Source organism: Tiliqua scincoides, chromosome 1 (genome assembly GCF_035046505.1).
Source record: "Tiliqua scincoides isolate rTilSci1 chromosome 1, rTilSci1.hap2, whole genome shotgun sequence".
Classification (NCBI taxonomy): Eukaryota; Metazoa; Chordata; class Lepidosauria; order Squamata; family Scincidae; genus Tiliqua; species Tiliqua scincoides.
The window spans coordinates 129,690,790-129,705,146 of record NC_089821.1 but is presented as its reverse complement, the minus strand read 5'-3'; the positions used below and the strand labels follow the sequence as shown (position 1 = coordinate 129,705,146).

The 14,357-nt window shown below is 44.6% G+C and overlaps 1 pseudogene; it reads right to left on the bottom strand.

Annotated features, from left to right (window-relative positions):
* Window positions 1-7,446: 7,446 nt before the first annotated feature.
* On the bottom strand, window positions 7,447-7,563 carry LOC136637933 (5S ribosomal RNA; annotated as a pseudogene).
* Window positions 7,564-14,357: the final 6,794 nt, after the last annotated feature.

The window sequence follows — 14,357 nt, the reverse complement described above, 5'->3', positions numbered from 1 at the left end:
CCTTCTGACACATTATTATCGCAACCAAAATGTAAATGAGCCTGAAAAGTGACATAACATGAATCTGATATTCATGACAAATATGCTTAAGGGAATGAAGACGTGGAAGAACATGTACTGTGTCTCATGAGACATTTAAGTTACAATCATACATGTCCACTTTCCATCATGTTCAGATGCTGCCTTCAATACTGTATGACACATACATTACCTTAGCAATGCATTCTCCACAAGGAACAAGGCGTGCTGTGTTGTATCCCTTCACTCCTTTTTATGCTCATCCATGTTTCATTTAAAATGAACCAGTGGCCAGAAGGCACACTCCAGATTTCTAAATTTAGAAAACTGGGATGATGTAATTGACGGTGCTGAGGAGATCCTTGGATATATGAACACCAGACATTGACAAGCAACCCAACAAACCTGATGAGGGGAGATGCAAATGAGGCATAGGAAAAGTTATACCAGTGGGGTGAATGGTGGCTGGGAGTCAGTCCAGTGAGAGCCTCTCAGATTTATAGAAACCCCTCCACATCTGAGGGGAGGGATCTTTCAGATGAGCAGCTGTCCAAAACTTCTAGCAGGGACGTGCAGTCTTTGGAGGCAGGTGAGGCACCATCATACAGATCTGAGCTCCCAGGCGTGACTGGAGATGTGCCTTTGTGAGGCCTGCAGACACTGCACATTAAAACCGGAAGTGCTTTTAAAACACCTCCAGGGGGCTTTCTGAAGCCCGCAGAGGCCACATGCAGCTCCGCAGGCCTCAGCAAGGTTCCGGACATAAACTGGAACAAGTTTCTGGTCATGTTTGGAAGCCTCGTGACCTGGAACTGTTACTGTGCACAGAATCACCGCACATCACTGATTTCCAGCCATGATAGGCCGCAACAAAGGCTAAGGGCTCGATATATGGGTACCCGAAGATCTGATATCAGCCAAGCTATCAATATTCAGTGCTTACTTGTACATCACTGACAGCAGCTTAGGGATCTGGCAACTTAGGGATGAGGGCGCCTAAAGAGAGGCATGTAATTCCCCTTTTCTCTCCTGATCTTTGGAGCAGGGGCTGCGGCGACTGCCTTTATAACAGCATCCAAATCCCGTTATAATATAAATAATTAACAATCAGGCATAATTTCTCACCAAATGTAATTTGCTCATTTGATTTGACCATCACAGCATCGTTTTAATTATTTATGGTTGTGCCTCCTAGCACTCTAAGAAATGTACTGTGCAGTATTTCACAAAATAATGAAACCTTCGTAATAGGAGGCTTCATGGCAGCTATTAAATCTTTACTGAGAGAAGGGACAAACTGTAGTCAGTATATAAGAATTATGGACCAACCAGGCTGGCAAAATATAGGTTCTTGCTTAGCCTAACTCTACCTAAGTTGTCTTTGCAGTTCCCACAGGTCAACTAATCATGGCTCTCTGTGTATCATTTTAATAATGAGGAACAGCAATCAAAACCAAGTTTGTCAGAATGCAGAGACTACCATCACCTTTCCGCTGATAGGAGATGCTTACTGCTTACACCAGTGACAAGAATTCTTCCCCCAATCCAGCAAGGGGATCCCCCAATCCCCTGTGTCAGCAAAAAGATACACCTCTGTGATTGGATCTCTGTCTTATTAACATTTCTTTTTAAAGCAGCCATGAGGAGCAAGGGGCAAGAAATCCCAGTTGGCTTTGTTTAGTAGTCCAGTGAAATTAGCATTTCATCTAGACATTTTGGAATAAAAAGCTTGATATGTTCATTTAGTATCTATGATCAACTTACTGAAAGTTCAAAAAAAAATTCAATTTAGGGAGAATCCACTATTTTGGAAAATCATTACTTTCTTTCTTGTTTAGTGAAATGCACTCACTCTCTGAAACTCAGACTTATGGGAAATTGACAAGCTGAACATGCAAAATGTTCAGAAGATTTCAAAGAACAATTTTGGATAGGATTTTATAATCTAGTTTTTTCAGTATGTTGATCACCGCAGTCAAATGAGCATACTCTGCAATATTTCACTTGTTATCATTCTAAATGTCTGGGCTGGTCTGCTACAGTTTTGGTATGTGCAGGGGAATATAGTTGAGACGCTCTGGGTGCAATCCTAACCAACTTTCCAGCACTGACCTAGCCGCAATGCAGCCCCAAGGTAAGATAACAAACATGCCCTTACCTTAAGGAGGCCTCCTTGACTGCCTGCCTACTGTAAGACACAGTGCATGCCACACTGGCACAGCTATGCCAGTGCTGGAAAGTTGGTTAGGATTGCGCCCTCTGTTGTATAAGTAATAATGCTTCTTTGATGCTAAACAAGACATCATGGGGCAGCTGTCTACCCTAGTCACAGGTAAAGGGAAATGGTTAAATGAAAAGCAGTGGACAAGTGATATGTCCCCACATGATATATCAGTTGGGCTTACAACTTCATAAGAACCAATGTGGCTGTTCTGTTGTGTCTAGTTTTGGACAGGAGGCCTAGTCTGCACAGACAGCTGATGAAGTGGGTAAGCTTGCACATGGACTGTCCTGCTTCCAAATGATTGACTGCTCTTCCATTGAAACGGAATTGCACACAAAAGTGTAGAGTTGTTGCATAACTTTCTTCTCATATGTTAGTTGTCAATGTGTAGGATTTTTTTTTATTTTAAGATTGAAGATTCTGTCACCAAGCCCTCTCCTGCAGACTGAAGTGGTACAGCCCAAAACTGGCTTTACTACTACTACTACTACTACTACTACTACTACTTCCTACTATTTGTAAGAATGAGGACTCCAGCAGTTGTTTGTCAAGGACCACAGAGTGTGAACTGGTAAGCCTGGGAACTGGTGAAGAAAACCTAGGATCTTGGGGTAGTAGGTGCCATTTTAATATTAGTATATTAGTATAATAACTATTAATATCCGGCTGGGAGACCAATCCTATCCAACTTTCCAGCACCGGTGCGGCCGCAATGCAGTCCTTAGATAAGGGAACAAATATTCCCATACCTTGAGAAGGCCTCTATGACTGTCTCCCCACCACAGGATGCAGTGCACACTCCACTGGCATGGCTGCACTGATACTGGAGAATTGGATAGGATTTGGCCCTAAGGCATTAGCAACTCGTTTGGATATCTCCTGGAGTCCCGAAACTCAGTGTCTGCAATGCCACAGGAAAGTCAAATTCATTCTGGCTTCTGTTCCATGAATTCATGACCACATTCCTCTGTAGTGGCATAGAAATAAACATACCACTCTGTGGGCATGTGTGTACATGTGCAAATATGTGCATAAGATCTTCCTGGTGTTTTAAATTCCTAGGGAAATAGCAAAAGAAAATAAGACTAAATCATTTCAGCTAGGAACTCGGTCATCTGAATGACGTATTTGAAAAGGTACTTGTTCAGCATTAGCCAGGACAATTTCAGATGTGATAAAATTGCTAAACAGAAAATGGTCGTCTAGATAGCAAACAGCATGCAAATGATTTGTAGAGCACCACTGCTGTTTAGCACATGAACATATGTTTTTTGGTGTGTGCATATTATACGTACATACCGTGTGGTTAACCACAGCTTCTCAGCACAGGTACATGTATGGCACAGGGAAGCTGGGCAGTATTTCTACTCATAAATTATGATCTACAGATGGCTTGTGTTATGTATGTAAGTTATGGAGGATTGAAATCCTGCATAACTGATTGGCCCAGACTTATGGCTGACCAATCGGGTGATGGATTGAAATCCTACCATCCGATTGGCCCTTAAGGTTTCAACTGCACCAATCATGGGGAGTCTGGGCGGAGCTAAAGGTGATAAAAGCCAGGGGTGTTTGCCTTGTGTTTCATTGCCAGGTTCTGTTCTGCAGATGAAATAAACATATTGAGTTGTTATCTCTATGCCTTCCTTTATTTGCATGGACCCACTATATAACAGCTTGACTGCAGTTCTTTTTCAAATATGGAAGTGTTTTCCTTGTAGGTAAAACAATATATGAGTCGGCTCTTGGGTCTGCTTGATAAAGCCCCATGAAAGCAGCCCTTGTGTGAAAATAATTCCACAGCATTCCTCTTCACTGCTATGGATTACAAATAATGCACAAGGACCTTGGCAGAGTGCTCTTAATAATGTGTGTGCGTGCACTTTTGAAAGCTCCCTATTCTTGCATGGAAAATGTCGGTGACCTGATAGGACATTATGAGAACTCAAAATACAAACTAGTAATTTTCCCTAGAAAATATATCATGGGGTGAAAGTTTTATGTCCTTTGAGCTTACTGTATTAATTTTATGCATGAGCGCTTTATTTTTGCCATGTGAGATATATCACTAGCCTACTAAAGCAAAATGTCATTAAGGCCCGAGAAGAGATTTGGTCACTTACACTTTGTCACCACGGATCATTGCACAGAGATAATGTAGGGCTGTGACATGCGATTTTTCATAGAGTATTAAGTGATTTTACACACACACAGGCACACGTGTGTGTGTGTGTGTACATATGTGGCTGCTTAGACATACAAACACATGTACGCACAAAAGAGATTTTTGAGATATACAAAAGATATTTTTAAAAATGAGTGTCGTAACATTTTATGCTGAAGGTTTGAAAATCATCCATATAATAATTGATCAGTGTGGCATGTTATTTCCTCATAAGCCCCCTCATAAATTGATGTAACCATGGGTGGTGTCCACAGCTTCATTGGGATGGGAGTGTGCTGGCACCCTTGTAGCCCCCATCCTCTCCAGGGACCATGTATGTCTACAGAAGCAAATACTGTTCCTGGAATTTTTCCATGTAATTTAGAATGGTGGGTGTCTAGTGTTCTAAATTACAGGGAAGTTTTCATTCATTCATTCATTCTCTGGGAAAGAAAAGGCAAAACAACAAATCACCAGTGGGCAAAGAAGGGAGCAAATTGTGTGTTTGGATATTCGTTTGCTTATACAGTAATTAAAAAAAACAAACTGGACATTTTAGGGCTCAAAGTCTATTCCAAAGATTTTCAACCAGTGTGCCGTGGCGCATTGGTGTGCCGCAAATGGTCTGCAGGTGTGCCATGGGAATTTGGGTGTGTGTGTGACCATTTATTAGTGAGCCAGTGGGTGATTGCCTCCAATCATCAGCATGGTGTGCCTTGTCAACTGCAAAAAAAAACTAATGGTGTGCCTTGACAGTAGTGACTTTTCAGTGTGCCATGAGATGAAAAAGGTTGAAAATCGCTGGTCTATTCCTTCTCTGCTTTAACTTTCAAAATGGGAAGACTTCAAGTGGGTTTGGACTGATTTCAGTCTTTCCAACAATAACAAATAACTCCTTTCTCAGATAGGAGAATCAGAAGTTGCCTGATTACATCTGTAACATCTGCAATCAGATGTTGCCTGATTATAAGAACCAGATGGCTAAGAGTGCTTGTAAGCTGAAGCCATGGAACTGCCAAGCAGCAGGTAAACAAGGCTAAGCACATTTTCGACTGTGCAGCTAGAACACTGGTGCGCTGGTCCCATTGAGATGGTACCCACTGCTGAGATCAACTTCCCTCCCCAGTGATACCAGTACAAAGTTAGAAGATCTACCTTCTGAAGGCCAAAAGGTTTTTGTTCAGAAGTTGGATGATTCACTACTGCTGCGGTTTTCAAATTCTCTGGGAGTTTGAAAAGCACAGTAAATTCTTGCAAGGGAGGGGAGGGAGGCAGGGGGAAGGGAGCAACGTGATCCCCAGGATGGCACCGCTCAGGGGGGCAGCAGGGCCTGGGATGCACTCACCAGCCCCTGCAGCATCGTCCTGGGGGCGAAGGGAGCCCTGCACGAGCACCTGCAGGGCTCCCCAGCTGGTTTGAAGTGAAAGTAGAACAAAATCGGAAGTGGAGCGCAATCACTCTGCTTCCACTTCGAAACAGCTGGGGAGCCCTGCAGGTGCTCACGCAGGGCTCCCTACACCCTGGGAAGGCTGCTGCAGGGACTGGTGAGTATATCCTAGTCCTGCAGCCCTGTTAGCGACGCAATCCTGGGGCTTGTGTTGCAGCCTCCCCCCCTGCCCCTTAAGGGCCAGGGCCCTCAGGCTGAGGCATCACAACACCCCAGTCTGAATACCACTGCAGTAGTGTATTACAGCCCAACCCTGAGCTCCTGTGGCACGTGGCTCTGGCGGCACCAAAAACGGCTACCGCCACATCTTGCGTGCCAGTGGCAGCCATGGTCAGCACCTCTGCAGAAGGGGACTTTTGTGGTTGGCGGTGAAGTAAGAGCATTCATGTTGGGTGCCGAGCCCCACATGAACACACAGGAGTCCTGCCTCCTTCCCTCCCTCCCCACTCTCCCCCCGACATGCCTCCCTCCCACCCTGTCGCTGCCTCCCACCTCCCCATCATGCCTGCCCCCACCCTCCGCCCGCCTCCCCCCTCCCTGGAACGCCTCCTCCACACCTCCCCCCTGCCCCTCCTTCCTCTCTGTGGTTCGGCAGTCCGTGCGACCGCTGAGTGGCAGAGGCTGGGCCCTCGCCTAGCGCTAGCCCAGCACCAGGCTAGCACGGGTGTTCACCCGGAGTTAGGCCATAAGGCACGTTTGCAACAGTGCATGCCGGCGGTAAGCCGGTGCATTGAGCCCAGGATTGGGATCTTAATTAGGTAACCACAGCAGCTTACCGTCTCTGTCTTCATAGTTGCCCAAACATTGAGATTACTCTTGCAGGCCCTTCTCTTCCCCATCTTTGGAAGTGAGCTGGATGCTGCCCAGGTCTTCTCTGGTTATGGAATGCATTCCCCAGGGAGGCTTACCTAATAGATGCCAAGGTGTTTTGTTGTTTTTTGTTGTTGTTGTTTTTTGCACAAGGGAAAATCCTTTTAGAATCCTTTTGTTTTAGGCTGAGGTTATTCTTAATGCTTCTGCTTCAGTAATAATAGGCTTCTTTTATTTACTGTTCTTCTTTTAATTGAGTAAGCTGCTTGGAAAGTCCATGTACATAAAATAGGATTTAAATCTAAGTAATAAAATAGATAAAGATAGTTGAAAACAGAGGGCTCAGATGAACCTTTCTCCTAGGAGTCGTTTTTACAACACTAGGAGAAGCACCGCCCCCTCTTCAAGCCACATAAGCATTCCAAAGATGGGAAATGCTTTCAGTGAGCCAAGGGCAAAGGCCACTGACACTCTCAAAAAGAGTGTGGGGCTCTTTTTTCTCCAAATCCCCAAATTGAGGAAACATTTTTTCCTCAAATCCAGAGTTGCATTCAGCAACACCAGTCACCTTCGGCAACCAACTTACATTTTTCCAAGACAACTAACTTGAGATCACTTCAGCCCACTGGGTCCTTATCATTGGCCTAAAGCCAGCCCTGGTGGCAAGACTTCTGTCAATAGGAGCTATGGAAAAGGTCTCATCTAAGGAGCCTCATAAGGTGAGGATCTTTGGAGATATTTCCTCTTGGTTGGCAACCTTCAGTCTCGAAAGACTATGGTATAAGCCTACAGCACCCAGTATTCCCATGCGGTCTCCCATCCAAGTACTAACCAGGTCTGACCCTGGTTAGCTTCCGAGATCAGACGAGATCGGGCACGTGCAGGGTAACAGTTGCTGTTCCTGTTTCCTCTTGGCATGTTCCATTTTATTGTTTTAGTATTTATTTTTCTTTTCTCTATTGCTCCATCTATTTTGCTTTTATTGTGTTTTTACTGAGTTCTGTTGTTTTAGAATTTTACATAAACCATGTTGAGATGGCTTTGGTCTGGAAAAGTTCTTGGCAAGTAAATTAGATCAAGAAATGAATAAATATAAATGTTTACATCTTCACAGTGATGAAAAGCAACTGAGCAAATAATATGCTGACCCATTCTTTAGCTGAGCTGCTTGCAGAGGTGGCCCACCCATGAGGTCTTCTGAGGTGGTCACCATGACCCTAACCTGCCTGCCTAACCTGCCTGCCTGCTCCATCTTCCACCACTACCATCACCACCTCTCTGACTTCCCTTTCACCCCTCAGATGGATCTCTTCTCCTTCTCTTCCCCAATCCCTGTGACTGCCTCTCTTCTCTCTCTTTATCCTCTGAGTGCTTCATGAAGGTGCTATCCACTCACCACAGCAGCATGGCAGGAACATGGGGAAAAAGTTAGGAAAGGTAAGGAAGAAAGACACCATAGGTGAGCCCTAGCTGAGGCCATGGAAAAACAGGAAAGGAAAAGAGAGAAAGGTGAAGTGTCCTCAGGTGGAACAGGAAAGTGGGGCAGCATTTTAGGGTTGCGTGGCCCACAAAAATATTAGTCAAACTAGTGCCATATTCATAAAGTTCTGAAACCTTCTACAATTAGACTGTTCATATGTATATCTTATTTGTGTGACTGCACAGATTGTCCTTTGGGTTACAACAAAGAGTCTTGTACCACCTTAAAGACTAATCAATTGTTTCAGCGTAAGTCAATGAGGACCATAGGTCTCTTCATCAGATGCATGACCAGTGGATTGCAATCCATGGAAAAAGATGCTGAACTAAATTGGGAAATCTTGTTTTTGCTGCAAGAGTCTGTTTTCTTTGCTGAAACAGACCAACATGGCTACCTGAACGGGCATTGCTTTGCAAACCAGTAGTTACAGGGAAGTGCAGCTGTCTTATTATGATTAGGAGTAAGTTATAAAGTTTGGAAAATGAATTGGGGTAAAAGCTACCAAAGCTCGTTCTGAGATTGGATATTCTCGTCACTACTGATCTTGAACTTGCATGTCAAATTCTGAACTCCGCTGAGTTTTCTTATTGACTCCAACAGGAACAAAATCTAACCTTAAAATCTCATCTTTTTTTGAAGTAGAAACCTCATTTATTTTCATGCTATTACATTGGTTCCCTTGGCCCTGCAGCCATATGAAAGAACATTTTAATACCTTCTTGTTTTCTAAAATGCTCAATTTCTTTTTCCTTTCCCGAACACAACTCCCAAGAGTTTGTGTGTTCAAAACAGAGCAGTTAATCGCTTTTAATGATAATAGAATGGCTGTGACAACTCCAGGTTTCTCTACAGCATGGACCCCAAATTGCTGACCACTGATCCCACAATAAGCACTGGCTCAAGAATGAAAGTAATTTCCTCTTTTTGATGTGCCTGTGCCTTACTGAGATGAAAAATCCTTGCTAATGCATTATATTCTGGGGCTTGTTTTCATTCCATCTTAAGAAACGTGGCATACTATACCACAGGGAATCAGTTCCATGGTGAAATCTGCTTAAATGAATTTGTGAACAAGTGACAAAAGAAAAGTCAAAAATGAATTGCTGCATACACCAGTTTCCATCAATCCTGGTACATGACAGGAAATGTATCAACTAATGAAACGGAATAATCTACCCTTGTTAAAAGCTGCTGCATAACAATTGATGTCTAGGGAGAATCTGGTGACTGGCAGGCAGATTTCTCTATTGGTCACAAATCTATCCTGACTGCCCCTTGAATTGTGATCAGAAATGCCATCATCCTGCACGCAGCCAGAGAAGCAGGGTGCTCGGAAGCATGTGCCCAGCATAAATCAAGATGGTGGTTTTCTCACAGCTCAAAGATTGTGGCATCTTCAAATTTTGAATGAGAATTTTGGCACTCCTAGTCAGGACTTTCATGATCAGTAGAGATTTTGCAAGGGAAGGTATAAAGGCATCTGGGATTGCCTTGTGTAACGAAATGTGATCCGAGAACAACTCTTGGCACAAATTTGGTCCCTTCTTTGGTCCCTTCCCCTAGGAAGCCATTCCACTCCATTCTGACATGCTTTTCCTTGCTTATCCACTCCTATATAGAAGTTGTGTGCTGGCAACCTTCCGTCTCGAGAGACTATGGTATCACGCTCTGAAAGGTGGTTCTGGAACAGCGTCTAGTGTGGCTGAAAAGGCCAATTCGGGAGTGACAATCCCTTCCACACTGGGAGCAAGTGCAGTCTGTCCCTGGTCTGTCTCCCTGGCTATGGGCCTTCCTTCTTTCCCTCTCTGCCTCAGTCTGTTGGCCAAGTGTCTCTTCAAACTGGGAAAGGCCATGCTGCACAGCCTGCCTCCATGCGGGCCGCTCAGAGGCCAAGGTTTCCCACCTGTTGAGGTCCACTCCTAAGGCCTTCAGATCCCTCTTGCAGATGTCGCAGCTGTGGTCTACCTGTAGGGCGCTTTCCTTGCACGAGTTCTCCATAGAGGATATCCGGCCATCATCCATTCTCACGACATGGCTGAGCCAACGCAGGCGTCTCTGTTTCAGCAGTGCATACATGCTAGGGATTTCAGCACGTTCCAGGACTGTGTTGTTTGGAACTTTGTCCTGCCAGGTGACAACTCCTATATAGAAGTTACAACATTGTCTGTCATGCATTCCTAAAACAGACAACGCATGACTTCCAGAGTAAATGAGTAGAGGAGATTTTTCTATAGAGCAATTCCTAGGATGCTATAGAAAATCTCCCCTGTGACAAAAGCGTGTTTGAAAAGAATTACCCTCTCCAGGTCAGAACTCTTCCAGGTAATCAGACACAATCAGTCTCTTTGAGATCTTCTTTTACTGGTCTAATTTTACTAAGGACTAGCTTTTGTATGTCTTTCAGCTTTTGCAGGATTGGTCCCAGGTCTCAAAACAGCTCAGCCTTTGTCTTATGTGAAACTCTGACCAAAAACCATCTATAAAGCCCTTTGTCAATGAGGAACAAGGCAGTCTTAAATACATTATGAGAATAAGCAGCAGCTTTTGAGATAGATTAGAGAAACTGTGAAGACCGAGGGACCTGGGGAGGGGCGCTTCAGACACAAAACGTGCTTCACTTTCAAAAGCATTTTACAGATTTAAACATTTGCAAAGAGGGGGAAAAAATCAATGCCAGTCTGTTACTTGTCCAGATATAAAATTAGCAGGAATCTATGGGACTTTTAATAATCTAAGACAGTAACCTTGAGTCTTGTGAAAGTTAGGGGAAATTGAAAACCAAGAGTGATACATCTGCAATTGAAATTGGTCCCTGTGCAACCCTATTGCTCTCAGATTCAGCTCACGCCAATAAAATAGCAGAAGAGACACAATACAGTGGCAAATTGGTTCTTTGGGTATTGTAGCATCTGAGCTTAAAAGTGCTTTAACCTTGGCCTTATGCTTCCTGCGGGTCCTGTTGCACTCACTGTATAAGTACTAACACCATCAAGTAGCTTACAAGATCCTTCATCTGAGCAAAATTAAAAAAGGAAACCTTCAGCATCCTGATTCTGAGTATAGGCTATATGCATTGGGGTGAACCAAGTGGGCGGGGAAAAATATGCATTTCATAATAAAGGATTTTAAAATATGGTGGTAATTCTACTCCTTAAAAGAAGGCTTTTCAACCTCTTTAATGCAAGTGCCCCCTTTTGTGGGAACTACTACAGTCAGCAGGGATGGCAGCTGTGCCAAGGAGTTGGTGACCCTGTAGCAAGGCAGAAGCTTCTGCAGTTGCTCTCACTGCTTGAGCTCTCCTTCATTCTGCTCCCTCATCTCCACCCCCAAGTAGTGGCTCTTTTGAAGGGTCAGGCCACACCTTGCCCACAGGTGTGCTGTCACTCCAGCCATCTCCACTTTTAGTGGGGTGGGGTCAATGCAGTGCCATATGGTCACTATGGTGGTGGAGCCGAGTATTACCAGCCACACTGTGACATACCATTAGTGGTATTATCAGTGTTGGGAAAACCCAGCGCGGCTTGACTCGAGTCAAGTTGCTGAATCACCGCTCCCCACGACTCAATTCGACTCAAAAAACAGTCATAACAGGGGCACTTTTCGAGTCGCCAAGTCACCCTTTAGTGACTCCAATGGACTCGAGTCGAGTCACCCCCTCCCTTTAAAACGTGGAAAAAATGGGGCTGCTGCTGGGGAGCGTGTGTTGGAGCTCTCTTTGAACACTCCTCTGATGTCCCTGCCCACCTGTAAAGAGGGGTGGGAGGGAGTGAGAGAGCCAGGACAGAAGCAGTGAGAGGGAGGAGGGTCACGAGCAGCAGCTGCAAGGCTCACCAGAACCACCCGATCCTTACAGCTCTACTCAGAAGTGGACCCTCTGTAGCAGCTCATTCAGTGAGGGTCTCCCTCCCAAGTAACAATAGAAGCCATGCCCGCAAAGTGTGATTGCTCCCCTGCCTCTTCTCTCTCCCTGGGCTGAGTCGCCCCCTTTAAAAAGCCAGCCATGGGAAAAGTGGGCTTGCTGCTGGGCTCACTCCTCTGCTGTTCCCTTCCATCTGTAACAGGGTGGGAGGGATTGAGTGAGAGCTGGGACAGAAGTGGCGAGAGGGTCACAAGCCGCATCTGGGATGCTGGCCCAAGGTCACCCAGGAAGCTTATTATTAAATTTAAAACTATATTACATATAATTTATTACTTATTATTTATTAGTACTAAAAAGGCTATGCACTGCCTGCTGAGGCCTGGCTAAGGCTAAGGGGAAGTGACACTGGAGGGAGCCGTTTTAATTTTAACCTTGCTTTTACAATTAAGGTTCTATGATAAACTTGCAGAACTCTTCCTTTCCAGATGTGTCCCCTCATGGTGTGGTCATTTCTTTTTTTTGCTGGGTATGCCTTTCGAGTATCCAGCACAACATGTTGTGGCACTGCCCAGTGCTGTGATTGGGGATACAAACTGCAGCAGGGACTAAAAGTAAACCCCCCTCCCGTCCCCACTGCAGTTTCATAAAGTTTCATGTGTCCTTGCATGGGCTATTCAACACAAAAGAGGGAAAGGGGGAGGCCAAATCACACACTTGTTGCAACATGTACAGTTAGTTCTCTTCATCTGTAAATTTCTTTATCTGCGAGGGATAGAAGAATTAATCCCTTCTCTTGTTTTCTGTGCCTCTGTTCTCATTATCTGCAATGCAAAGACCTTCCGCTCTGCTTAGCAGAGAAGCTTCTGCCAGTCATTTTAAAGGGGTCTGCGCTGGTCACAGGCACTATTCTGAAGGCCCCTGCAGCCTCTGGAAGTATCTGCAGTACTCAAATATTTTGGCACTTCCTACTGCATTCTGCTGGCTTCCTGTGGGTCTCTGCTGGATTCTCCTGATGGCAGGGAAAGTACTTTTCCCCCCCATGGTACCCCTTGTACCTAATCCCATTGATCCCATAGGATCAAAGGTTCTTTATCTGCAAATTTGCTATCCATGAGGATTTCTAAGAACCTGACCCTAGCAGAGAATTAGAACAGTAGTTTGACCCTCAATGAGAAATAGACCTTAGCTTAGCCAGCTGTTTCACAGTCATCTGATTAACATGTTAATTATCCTTTCAAACCATATGATTCCTAACAGAATTGTCTTATATGGGTGTCATGGATATGTACATGTTAGGCCTTGGTTAGCATGTGAAGCCTGAACCAAACTAAGTCAGTAACGGAGAAGTGGCTAGCAGTTCCTAGCTGCAAGAATGTGAGTAAACAAACAAAAAGATCGTCTCTCCTTTGCTGGCCAGAAAGGACAGACAACAAGAATTACAGCCCATTGGAATGTTTAACACCTCAGTAGACTGAGGGGCACCGGAATGGAATGCAGCTATGGATCTCCAGTTGGGAGGGTAAGAACTAGGAGGGCTAGCAACCAAGCCAACTTCAGGAAGGTTCTGTCCTCAAAAGTTTCTGATTGGACAGTCTAAATAAGTATGAAGTCACCTCAGTACTATTAGCATAAGAAATATAATGAGTACCCCAACGGGGTGTGCGTGCTGCTTCTTGAGCAGAGTTTTTGAGGTACAACATCTTGCACGCGGTGAGCTCCATAGACCACCATGGGCATCTGGCCTCACAGGTAGCCTGGAGCTAAAAGATCTACAAGAGTAACTGACCCAGGTGAGAGATAGGGATTAATAGAGATAACCAGCTAGCTTTATTATTTTATTGCTGATTTGTTTCCTTGATGTTTATGCCTCTAGCATTTGTTGCCTTATGTAACCTTATGTACTTCATAAACTAAAATCTCTTTTACCAAGTTGTTTCATTGTCTGTTGGGGACAAAGGTTCAGAATCCTGCCTAGCCGTTCAGCAAGCTACCTGAGGTCTAGTAACTTGAGGACTGAAGTTTTAATTGGAGAAGGAGCTCAGTGCCTGAAAGGGATAGAGATAAGCCTAGAGGGTCTCAGTGTCCCTGGATTGAGGCACTGGCACATACAGGGTGGTGGCAGTACTACTGAACAGGGGGCCTTGAGGGTTTTAGGGTTCCAGAACCAAGAACTCTGAGCACCCCAAACCCCCCTAAGTTTGCGACAGTGGGCATGCTTAGAAACTCTTATTCTTCCACTAGATAGGGAAAAGGGGGCAACCTGACTTTGAACTTGTCAACTTTTTCAGGGAAACGTATTGATTCTTAAAGAACTGTAATTTTTTTCAATTTAATGTATCTATTATTTTATTTGGT